Raw genomic sequence first — 11076 nt, forward strand, 5'->3', positions numbered from 1 at the left:
ATTTATGATACACAATCATACATCCTTCGTACTAATTTGGTAGTGCACTTATCATTGTATATTGTGCCATGTTGTCCATAATTGGACAAAGTTTGCAAGAAAACTATTTAAAAACCATGCAAAAGCATATTTTTACGTTGGTGGTGAAACGTCAAATGTGTGATGTGGAAGAGATAATATTGGTGCCAAGTTGTTAGCGAATAAAAGTAGGGGAAAGGACCCAGTAGTTGAGCATGTACCAATTATTGTGAGGGTTGTTGATACCTTTTGTTCCAATAATTGTACAAATAAAAACTATTCTTTGAAAAAAAATATATCATTTTTTGTGTCTTTATATATCAATAATTGCAATACATCAAATCAGTTTGAATTATTATGGCATGTATCATTGATTTACTAAATTTCATGCAACTATTAAACAAAAAACATTCAATACATGTTTCATATTAAATAAATTAAAACAACATTCCTACAACTCAGCACACTTTTGATGTGATATAAAATACAGTTGTAAAATGATTATATTAATATTTGTATAATTTTATAAAACAAATATAAAACATTATATTACAATTTGTACAATTTTACATGATAAAATGTCAAATCACTGATATATGGTTGACCAACTTGTGAGGCAAAACAGTCCCATCACTCATTCACAATTGTTCAACTTGTCATCCTCTAATAGCCAGCTTCTGAATATAAATGTTCAGATTCTAGTTTGCAACCACCAAATCTGGGACCTGAAACATTAAATAGAGCAATTGTGAGGCTCTCCATTTGATTGAAAACAAACAATTAATGCAAAAAAAATTTAAATTTACCTCCCATAAATCCACCTCATGTACTCTTATCCAATAGAAATGCAGAAATCCATACCCACGGATCAAGCAAGATCATAAAATGGCCATAGATCAAGCAAGATCAAAAAATAGCCACAGATCAAACAAATCAAATAAGATTTAAAAAAAGGAGGGAAAATGTCATATTAATGTAGCTTACGATGAAGGAGAGTTTTTACATTCCTCCTTTGTTCAGTGCATACATACATTACTTCTTGTTGCAGACCTTTGTTCAGTGCATACATACATTACTCTTGCTGACTTCTTGCTGCAGACCTTTGTTCAGTGCATACATACATTGCTTCTTGCTGTAGACTAATTCACATTCCTCCTTCGTTCAGTAAATAATCAAGATTTCTTGCATACATTACTTCTTGCTGCAGACTGACTCTGTGCACATAATATCTGATCGTGTGTTGTCATAGATTTCAGGTATTTTGTTTTCATTATTGTTTAGTTTAGTTGACTGTGTTGTCATAAATTGCAGGTTTTTTGTTTGTTTATATAATTTCTAACTGTGTGTTATCATAAAATACAGATATTTTGTTTTTGTTTGTTTATATAATCTCTGACTGTGTGTTGTCATAAAATACAGGTATTTTGTTTTCACTACTGTTTGGTTGGCACTGTGCTAGCATAAATTCCAGGTACACTCACATTCTTGCATACATTACTTCTTGTTGCAGACTGACTCTATGCACATAATATATGATTTTAGCTTAGTTGTCTATCATTTTATGTAGTTTAGTTGTCTAACATTTTATGTAGTTTAGTTGTCTATCATTTATGTATTTTGTTTTCACTACTGTTTAGCTTAGTTTAGTTCTCTGTGTTGTCATAAATTGAAGGTATTTTGTTTGTTTATGTAATTTTTGACTTTGTGTTGTCATAAAATCCAGGTACTTTGTTTTCACTACTGTATTTTGTTTTCATTTTCACTACTGTTTAGTCTATGTTGTCATAAATTGAAGGTATTTTGTTTGTTTATATAATTTTTGACTGTGTAAATTTCAGGTATTTTGTTTTCACTACTGTTTGGCTGGCACTGTGCTAGCATAAATTCTACGTAATTTGTGTTCATTACTATTCAGTTGACTTGTTTTTACTACTGTTTAGTTTATATATATATATATAATCAATCCTCATATATCTATTTCATTACTGTTCAGTTGACTTGTTCTTACTATTGTTTAGTTTCACAGTATACATATATATTATTATAAGTGAACTATGGAATATATGCAGATATATATATAATAATATATATGTATACTGTGAAACTAAACAGTAGTAAGAACAAGTCAACTAAACAGTAATGAAATAGATATATGAGGATTGATTATATATATATATATATATATATATATATATGGAATATATGCAGATATATATATAATAATATATATGTATACTGTGAAACTAAACAATAGTAAGAACAAGTCAACTGAACAGTAATGAAATAGATATATGAGGATTGATTATATATATATATATATATATATGGAATATATGCAGATATATATATAATAATATATATGTATACTGTGAAACTAAACAGTAGTAAGAACAAGTCAACTGAATAGTAATGAAATAGATATATGAGGATTGATTATATATATATATATATATATATATATGGAATATATGCAGATATATATATAATAATATATATGTATACTGTGAAACTAAACAGTAGTAAGAACAAGTCAACTGAACAGTAATGAAATAAATATATGAGGATTGATTATATATATATATATATATATATATATCTGCACACATACATACAAATGTGTATATATCTGCATACATAATCTATTTCATTACTGTTCAGTTGACTTGTTCTTACTACTGTTTAGTTTCACAGTATACATATATATATACACATTATTCTTAGTTACAACATATATATATCTGCATACATACATATATCTGCATATATTCCATAGTTCACCTATACATATATATATATATATATACTTAAGAATATATATATATTGCATATATATATATATATATATATATATATATAGATGTGTATATATCTGCATACATACATACAGATGTGTATATACTTAATGTTTGATGTTATTTACTCCCAAAACAATCCATTCCAGTAAAAGTTCAAATTGCTGCCAAAGACAATATTGCTCCAGAAGCTTATATTCCATAGTTCACCTGTTGTACATATATATATACACATTATTTTTAGTTACAAAATATATATATCTCCATACATACATACATATATCTGCACACACACACACACACACACACACACACACACACACACACACACACACACACACACACACACAGATATATATATCTGCATACATATAGATAGATGTGTATATACTTAATAGTTGATGTTATTGTTGTTCAGGCACTATGACAACAGGTAAGGCAACAACAACAGGAAAGGCAAAAGGAAAGACAACAGGAAAGAGACGAAGCAAAAGAACAACCCAAATGTTGAGGAACCGTTACCCACATGGTGTTAAATTCCATTTGGTGAAGGATAAAGATGGCGACACTGCAATTAATCCACCTCAGGATGACATAACTTGTAATACTGCAAATGAAAATGTAGAAAGAACAAACACTCCTTTACAGTCTTCTCAACATCATGGAGATAAAAAATCCAGTTATAACGGTCAGTGGACAGAAGAAGACATGGAATGTGCTATGAAAGATGTTGAAGACAATTCATATTCCATCAGAGCAGCTGGAAAAAAGTGGGGAATTCCTGCGAGCACTTTAACATTTTGGCTTTCAGGGCTGACAACAACAAAAAGAAGAGGTCCACCAACGGTCCTTTCGTTGGAAGAAGAGCTAGAAATTGTTGACTGGTGCAAAGATATGGCGCAACTTGGTCACGGATTATAGATCATTCAACTAAAGTCACATGTAGCTCATATATGTGAAACAAGGCCAAATCCATTCAAGAATGGTTTCCCAGGCAGATCATGGTGGACAGGTTTCCGCAAACGCCATCCAGATTTGACAATAAGGACTGCAGAGTGTCTGGACAGAGATAGAGCAGTAATGCTACGACCAAGTATTGTGACAGATTTTTATGACAACCTGGACAAATTGTACAATGCTTCTGAATACGGACCAACAAAAATATGGAATTGTGATGAAACAGGTGTGCAAGCAGGCAGGAACTACGGGATGCGAGTAATTGCAAAGTTGGGTAGTAGAAGTGTCCCACAAATTTTATCAAAGAGCAGAGAGTGGATAACAATTTTATGTTGTGTTAATGCAGCAGGTCATAGCATTCCAGGATTTTATCTTTTCAAGGCCAAAAGACAGCTTAAAAACTACATTGCCAACTGTGAACCGGGAGCATGTATGGCTGCACAACCACATGCTTGGATGACAAAAGAATTATTTTTAAATTGGCTATATCACTTTGCCAGATCTGTTCTGGGTGGAGTTTCACCCACAAACAGACATCTCCTTATATTTGACGGTCATCGAAGCCATGTTGCTTTGACCACAATCCATGAAGCAAGATCTCTTGGTATTGATCTTCTAACATTGCCTGCCCACACCAGCCACAAATTGCAGCCTCTAGATGTGAGTGTGTTCTCTCCATTCAAGGCACATTTCAAATCTGAAAGGTCAAAATGGATGGCCAAACATCCACACATAGAAATAAGGAGAACTGAATTGGCAGAACTTGCAAGTAAAGCATTCAAACTTGCCCTGACATCTGAAAACATCATAGTTGGTTTCCGAAGGACCGGAATATGGCCTTTAAATAAAGATGCTCTTTGTAATGACATGAGACCAAGTGATGCATTCAATTTACAAGATGGTAGTGATGCTGCAGGCATAGCTAGCATCTTAAGATTAGCTGGCTATGGAGAGGTACAAGTGGAAGAGTGTTTGGAACAATGTGTGAAACAAATGAAAGAATTGGAAGCACAACAAACAGAAGAACCAACTGAAAGCACATGCTCACCAAGTCATATCAGCCAAACACAATATGAAAATGGCATAGATGAAGACTTCAGTTTACCATCATAGTTTGAACAACCTAATTGGATTAAAGAAGGAGCAGAACATTTAGGAATATAGATTGACATGGAAAATGAAGAAGTTTCTTTATCCATGCCTTCACCTCCAATGCTTAGCTCTGAGATCATTCATTATTATGCTGATACAATGGATTGGGAGAATTCAAATTTAGAAACTAATGAAGTTGCAGCAGATGAGCAAGATGGACACGATCAAGGTTCTTTGAAGACAACTGCAACATTTGAGATAGAAGATGAAGCTGAAGAAATCTTATGCAGTCAAGGCTCTTTAAAAAAAATTTTGAAGCTACCCATTGAAAGGGTGAGAAATAGGTCTAGTCTTCTTTCTAACAATAATGCACTTAAATTGGGCAGTAAATCTCAAATCCTTACTTCCGATGAATACATAATTCGGGAACAGAAAAAAGAAGCAAGAAAAGCTGAAATTGAAGAGTTGAAAGTAAGGAAGAAAAAACAAAAAGAGGCAAGGAAACTTGAACAAATTGCAAGGAGAAAGAGGAAAGATGAGGAAAAGCTTGAAAGACAAATAATAAAGCAGAGGAAGGAAGAAGAAAGGGCACAACAACAAAAGGAGAGGGAGTTGAAAAAGAAACAAAAGCAAATGAGCAAGCAAAAGAAACCAGCAAAAGAGCAAGTGAACGAGGATGTTGCAATTATTGTGAGGGAGAGGAGTACTCCATCAACACCATTGCCTCAGCATCATCAAATTTTACAAGACATGTACAATATCTTAACACCTGCATATGTTGCTCTTAGTAACCTCCAAGCTGGTTACCATAACAATTTAGAACATACTGCAATCAGGGTAGGGCACAATAGTACTCCATCAACTCCCCTACTTGGCCATCATTAGATTTTGAGAGATATGTACAATATTCTAACCCCAGCATATGCCGCCCTTAACAACATCCATGTTCCAACTAGTCATAGCCCCCCTCACTCTCCTATCAAACAATTCCAATTTGGTGGAGTGCTAGATGAAAATATATTTGGTAGTATAACTCCTATTACACCACAGGTTGATGCAGCTATTGCAGAAAAAACAATGACAAGGAGTCCTATGGAGGAGCCAGATGCAGCTGTTGTAGAAAAAATGATAACAAGAAGGCCTGTGGAGGAGCCAGAACCCTTCCCTGGCTTTATGGTGAACTGATGAAACTAATCAATGCTGCATGCTTGAATTCAGAATTTTGGATTGCTTTGCAAGTCTTGTTTTGTAGGTTGGCCATTTTGCGGTGCATATAAGCTGGGGAGATTCTGCAATATCTTTATGTCAATATAGCGAATGTGGTGCTACTTTATAATATCTATTGATGTGGAGTAATTTTGTAATTTATATCTATATATCAATAGAATGAATATGTGTAGGAGTCAAAGTAGACGTTGTGTAGTGTGTAGGCTGGCCATTTTGCAGTGCATATAAGCTGGGGACATTTTGCAATATCTGGTGCCATTCTGTAATATCAATTGATATGGGTCCATTTTGTAATATCTATCTACCTATATATCAATACAATGAATTGGTCCAACACCATCTTGTAATATCTGCATATCAGTGCAATGAGTGCATTGCTATTATGGATACTAAAACTACAACTAATGTTATGTCAAATATTTGCATTACGTATGTATGAGTGTATGTATGTATATATGTATGTGTATGTGTATGTTTATGGATACTAACAATGCAACAAATATTATGGAAAGCATTTGCATTACGTATGTATGAGTGTATGTATGTACATATGTATGGATGTGTATACATACACATACGCATGCACATGCACATACCCCCTACCAATCATAGTGAATTAGCACACCCAATCTTTTGTTACCTTTGACCTAGTTGAACATATTGTCACCTAAAAAATTCACCCCCTAACACATGAAAACCATTAACATTATATGATTGTACATTATGTTATTAATAATTAAATAAAATTAAATCATATCCATTTTTTACTCATCGAATAGTCAAACAATTTCTATTAAATAAGTGAATGAATAAAAACTAAAAACTAAATAAAACTAACCGAATACCTACTCAACCCTTATCTTTTCTATCCTCCACAGCCTTCCCTAAACGCTGTTGCCATTGTTTGCATTTTAAGAGCATGCATCCTCTGCCGCCACAGGAGCTACTTTGTCACCTTTGTCACCATGAACAGAGACGTGGCAACCAGAGCAACCAGGGTAGGGCATTCAGAAGATATATACATACAAATGCGTACATAAATATATATATATATATATATATATATATATATATATACATGTACATATATATATAGAAGTACGTATATATATATATATACGTACATGTATATATATACGTACTTCTATATATATATGTACATGTGTATATATATATATATATATATATATATATATATATATAACATCATATCAGCAAGTTGCTACAAATCTGAACAACCCACTGCCAATCATTTTGGTCGAAAAGTAGTAGATTGCAGAATCTACTTTACTTCCAGATGGATGTTCTCCACACTTGAAAGAAGGTGCATTCCTTCAAAATACAAAAGAAAAACCAAATATACCAAGAGTTTGTTTAGTTTTGTACAATGATATATTGGAGAACAGTTTAAAGAATTGAATCGGTTAGAAATTAAATAAGTCCTGCTGTGTAAGATGTTCTTATTTGTCTTTTAGCAAATGCACATAAAGTGGATGCAATACACATTTCAGAAATATATCATTTTTTGAGGATCCCATTAGACGTTTGATACACCCAAGTATAACCATAGAAATAATTCCTTTGGCAAATGCATATAAAATGGATGCAATCTACATTTAAGAAATATATTATTTTATAAGTATACTATTAGATGTTCGATACACCTGCAATTCATAATGCTTCAGTCTTTTTTTGAACACATAATCTACGGTATAGAGACAATTGATCAGATTTCATATAACCATGGAAATTCGGTGTAGACATCAGTCCCAACATCCAAAATATGAGCCATAGAAATTCAGCGTAGATATGAATCCTAACATTCAAAATACGAGCTCTTGTCAAGTGGACCATGGTTCACTCGAGAAGGTGCTTGCCAATTATAGAGTTTTCTAGGGTTGCATATTTGTAAACTCATTAAGGCCCCGACAAGAATTTCCCTAAGGAAATGAGGGATGAGGATGGATGCAACTCCTAGGGGGATTTGGGCAGAAAAGTTACCGCCAGACCCTGGCAGCTTAGTTGAGGAGACACAGTTATTCACATGTCCAAAAGCTTGAAAGTTGTGTGATTATTTCTCACCTCCAACATAATAAGTATGAACTCTTGAAGCAGTAAGTGGCCGATAAATTTTCTAAAGAAAAAGCACAATAAATTATTGGATTCCAAAGAGGGAACATCTTGGAGGCACAAATAAGAGAACACAAAAAATTGGAGAGTTGTAAAGTTTGCAAACAATATACTATATTAAGAAAAGCTCTTTCTTTCTCTTTCTTCTCTTTACAAACAAAGTAGACTTCTTCACATGCTAGTTCAACTAGGCATCTAATACAAAATTGTGTTGTAAAGCAATCATTCACATCAATTCAAATTCTAGACAATGTAGAAATCTTCAAGGAGGAAATGCATCATGGGGGTCTGCCTAGACCAATCTGGGTTGCCATGGACAGCTGATGTGAATGGAGCTAGGAGAGTGGGTTTCCAAGGAAGGAGTTAAAGGTCACAATATAGTTATAAGACTACCACCCAACTGTCCTACTTAGTGTAATGTCTATTATGCTAAGTTGGCTAAGTTTACATCAATTTGGATAGGTTGCTATGATATCCGAACTGATCCATTTGCAATGGTATGATGAGGGCATTATTCACAATCTTTTGCATCTCACAAAACTACAATTACAATTCATCTGCTTGAACTTTTTCACATCAAAGTTTTTTATTAGATATTTAGAATGGGTTTTGAAGGGACCTCAAAACCTTTACAAACAGCTAAAGATCATCAAAACAACAGTGTAACTACATCAAAACATTTGTATGCAGCAAACCCTAACACAAACAATAAGAGAAAATAGAAAATAGGAAAAATCAACAACAGACATAGAGAACTCTAGCTTACATCTGTTTATAATTTTAGCTACCTCTATTTCCTGCTGTAGAAACTTTCATGGAGTTTTACAAAGTCTTGCAAGTCATGACAGAAAGCCCTGATAACGTCACGCAACCACTAAAACAATACAAAAGTGTCCATTTGCTTTAAAAGTGAAGAAAACATCCACAAAGAGATTTAATATACAGGGCACTAAAAAGAATTTGATGATGCCCAACGGAGGATACAAATCGGGAAACGGGATTTGGGTATCCTTAATGAATAGAACTTTTCTACCCAAAATACAAAACGGGGAACAGAAATCAGGGACCGGAATTTTCTCATTTTTAATGACCAGAGCTGTTCTTAGTTCTTACCCAAGACCAGGGTAAATAGCAAATTTGTAACCCTAGCCAAAGATTTTTGGCAAGTAAATAGCAAGAAGAATGCATAAAATGAGACAAACATAAACATCAAGAAATTTGTAACCCTAGCCAAAGCTTTTTGCCAGGTAAATAGCCTTATGCAGAGGAAAATGACAGGTAAAGATGAAAAAGATTGCACAAATGTTCGAATTCAAACATGGGTCGTTGCCCCGTAAGATCTATAAAGACCTTACCTGCTCGAAAGGGTTGCAAACCATTTCATTTCTTGTGTCAACAGACACAGTTGCAAACTGTAGGGATCCATACCACCATACGAGCCATGCCGCTGACATTGTATGTGGAACGCCGAGGAGAAAGCTGCAAAACATAAAATACAGTCAAAATTAAAAAGCAGAGAAGGATATCATGTAAAAAATGGTCAAAATGACATACGGTTGTAAAATGACATACCACGTCTCTGAATGCCGTGCCCTGGTCGCTCTGGTTGCCACGTCTATGGATGCCCTGGCGTGGTCGTTCTGGTTGCCACGTCTCTGTTCATGGTAGCTCCTGTGGCAGCAGAAGATGCAACGTTTGGGGAAGGCTGTGGAGGATAGAAAAGATTAGGGTTGAGTAGGTATTAGGTTAGTTTTATTTAGGTTTTAGTTTTTATTCATTCACTTATTTAATAGAAAATGTTTGCCTATTCGATGAGTAAAAAATAGATATGATTTAATTTTATTTAATTATTAATAACATGATGTACAATTATATAATGTTAATTGTTTTCATATGTGTTAGGGGGTGAATTTTTTAGGTGACAATATGTTCAACTATTAGGCTAAAGGTAACTAAAGACTGGGTGTGCTAATTCACTATGATTGGTAGGGGGTTCAAAAATGGTCATTTTGAACACTTTTTATAAATGCGTTTAAAAAACATATCAAAAATGATGATGACGACCCGAAACCTTAGTTATAAGTAGTTAACTCGTCATAGAAGGTGCTATAAAAAATTTAGACGTTTTCGACATTGTTATGTCGACTTTTGAAAAGCGCGAAGTTAGGGTGCACGACTACTGGGTCCTTTCCCCTAGTACATGATAAAACGCTGCGGACAAAGACCGGCAAAAAGATCAACGAACGAAATGGTTTCAATGGTCTTGCATAGGTTTTCGCAAACGTCCAACCATTGGTTTTAAAAATCAGCTCGTCCCTCTCAAATAAGAGACGCCTTTGACATAATAAAGGATTTAGGAAATTAAATTTAAGGGCCATATGGGTATTTAGTTTGGTCTAATGATAATGAGAATAAAAACTTAATATAGTAGTCAAATTAAATTAATTTTATATTAGAAATGAAATATTTATTTTTTTCTATTATATGTTTCAATTATTAGTATTTATAACTTTTATTAAAAAAATTATCTAAGTTGATATAGAATACAATTCAATTTGTACATAAGAAAAAAAATGTTATTTTATCAATTTTTATATATAAAATCGTATTTAAAAATAGTTTATTAGAGATTTATTTTTTTATATTTAGAATTTATTTTTATAGTTTTTATTTTATTTTTTAGATCATATTAATAATGATGAGAAAGAGACTCGTTCATGGGTTTCCCAGGGTTAATCCTGCTAGTGATTCTTTGAGTAGCGAGAAGGTTAAATGGTTAAAACCAGAGAAAGGGTGGGTGAAAGTGAATTTTGATGGAGCTTCAAAAGGTAACCCAGGGATTTCAGGAGCGGGTTGTGTG

At 33.5% G+C, this 11076-nt stretch overlaps 1 long non-coding RNA gene across 1 annotated transcript; it reads right to left on the reverse strand.

The window, feature by feature from the left end:
• Positions 1 to 622: 622 nt before the first annotated feature.
• Positions 623 to 9884, reverse strand: LOC131856118 (uncharacterized). The gene is made up of 3 exons (XR_009358246.1): positions 9789 to 9884; positions 9572 to 9695; positions 623 to 743 (listed from the first exon to the last, which is right to left on the reverse strand). It is a non-coding gene; the product is annotated as an uncharacterized LOC131856118 (long non-coding RNA).
• Between the last annotated feature and the right edge of the window lie 1192 nt (positions 9885 to 11076).

The sequence above is a fragment of the Cryptomeria japonica genome, chromosome 6 (assembly GCF_030272615.1).
Source record: "Cryptomeria japonica chromosome 6, Sugi_1.0, whole genome shotgun sequence".
NCBI lineage: Eukaryota > Viridiplantae > Streptophyta > Pinopsida > Cupressales > Cupressaceae > Cryptomeria > Cryptomeria japonica.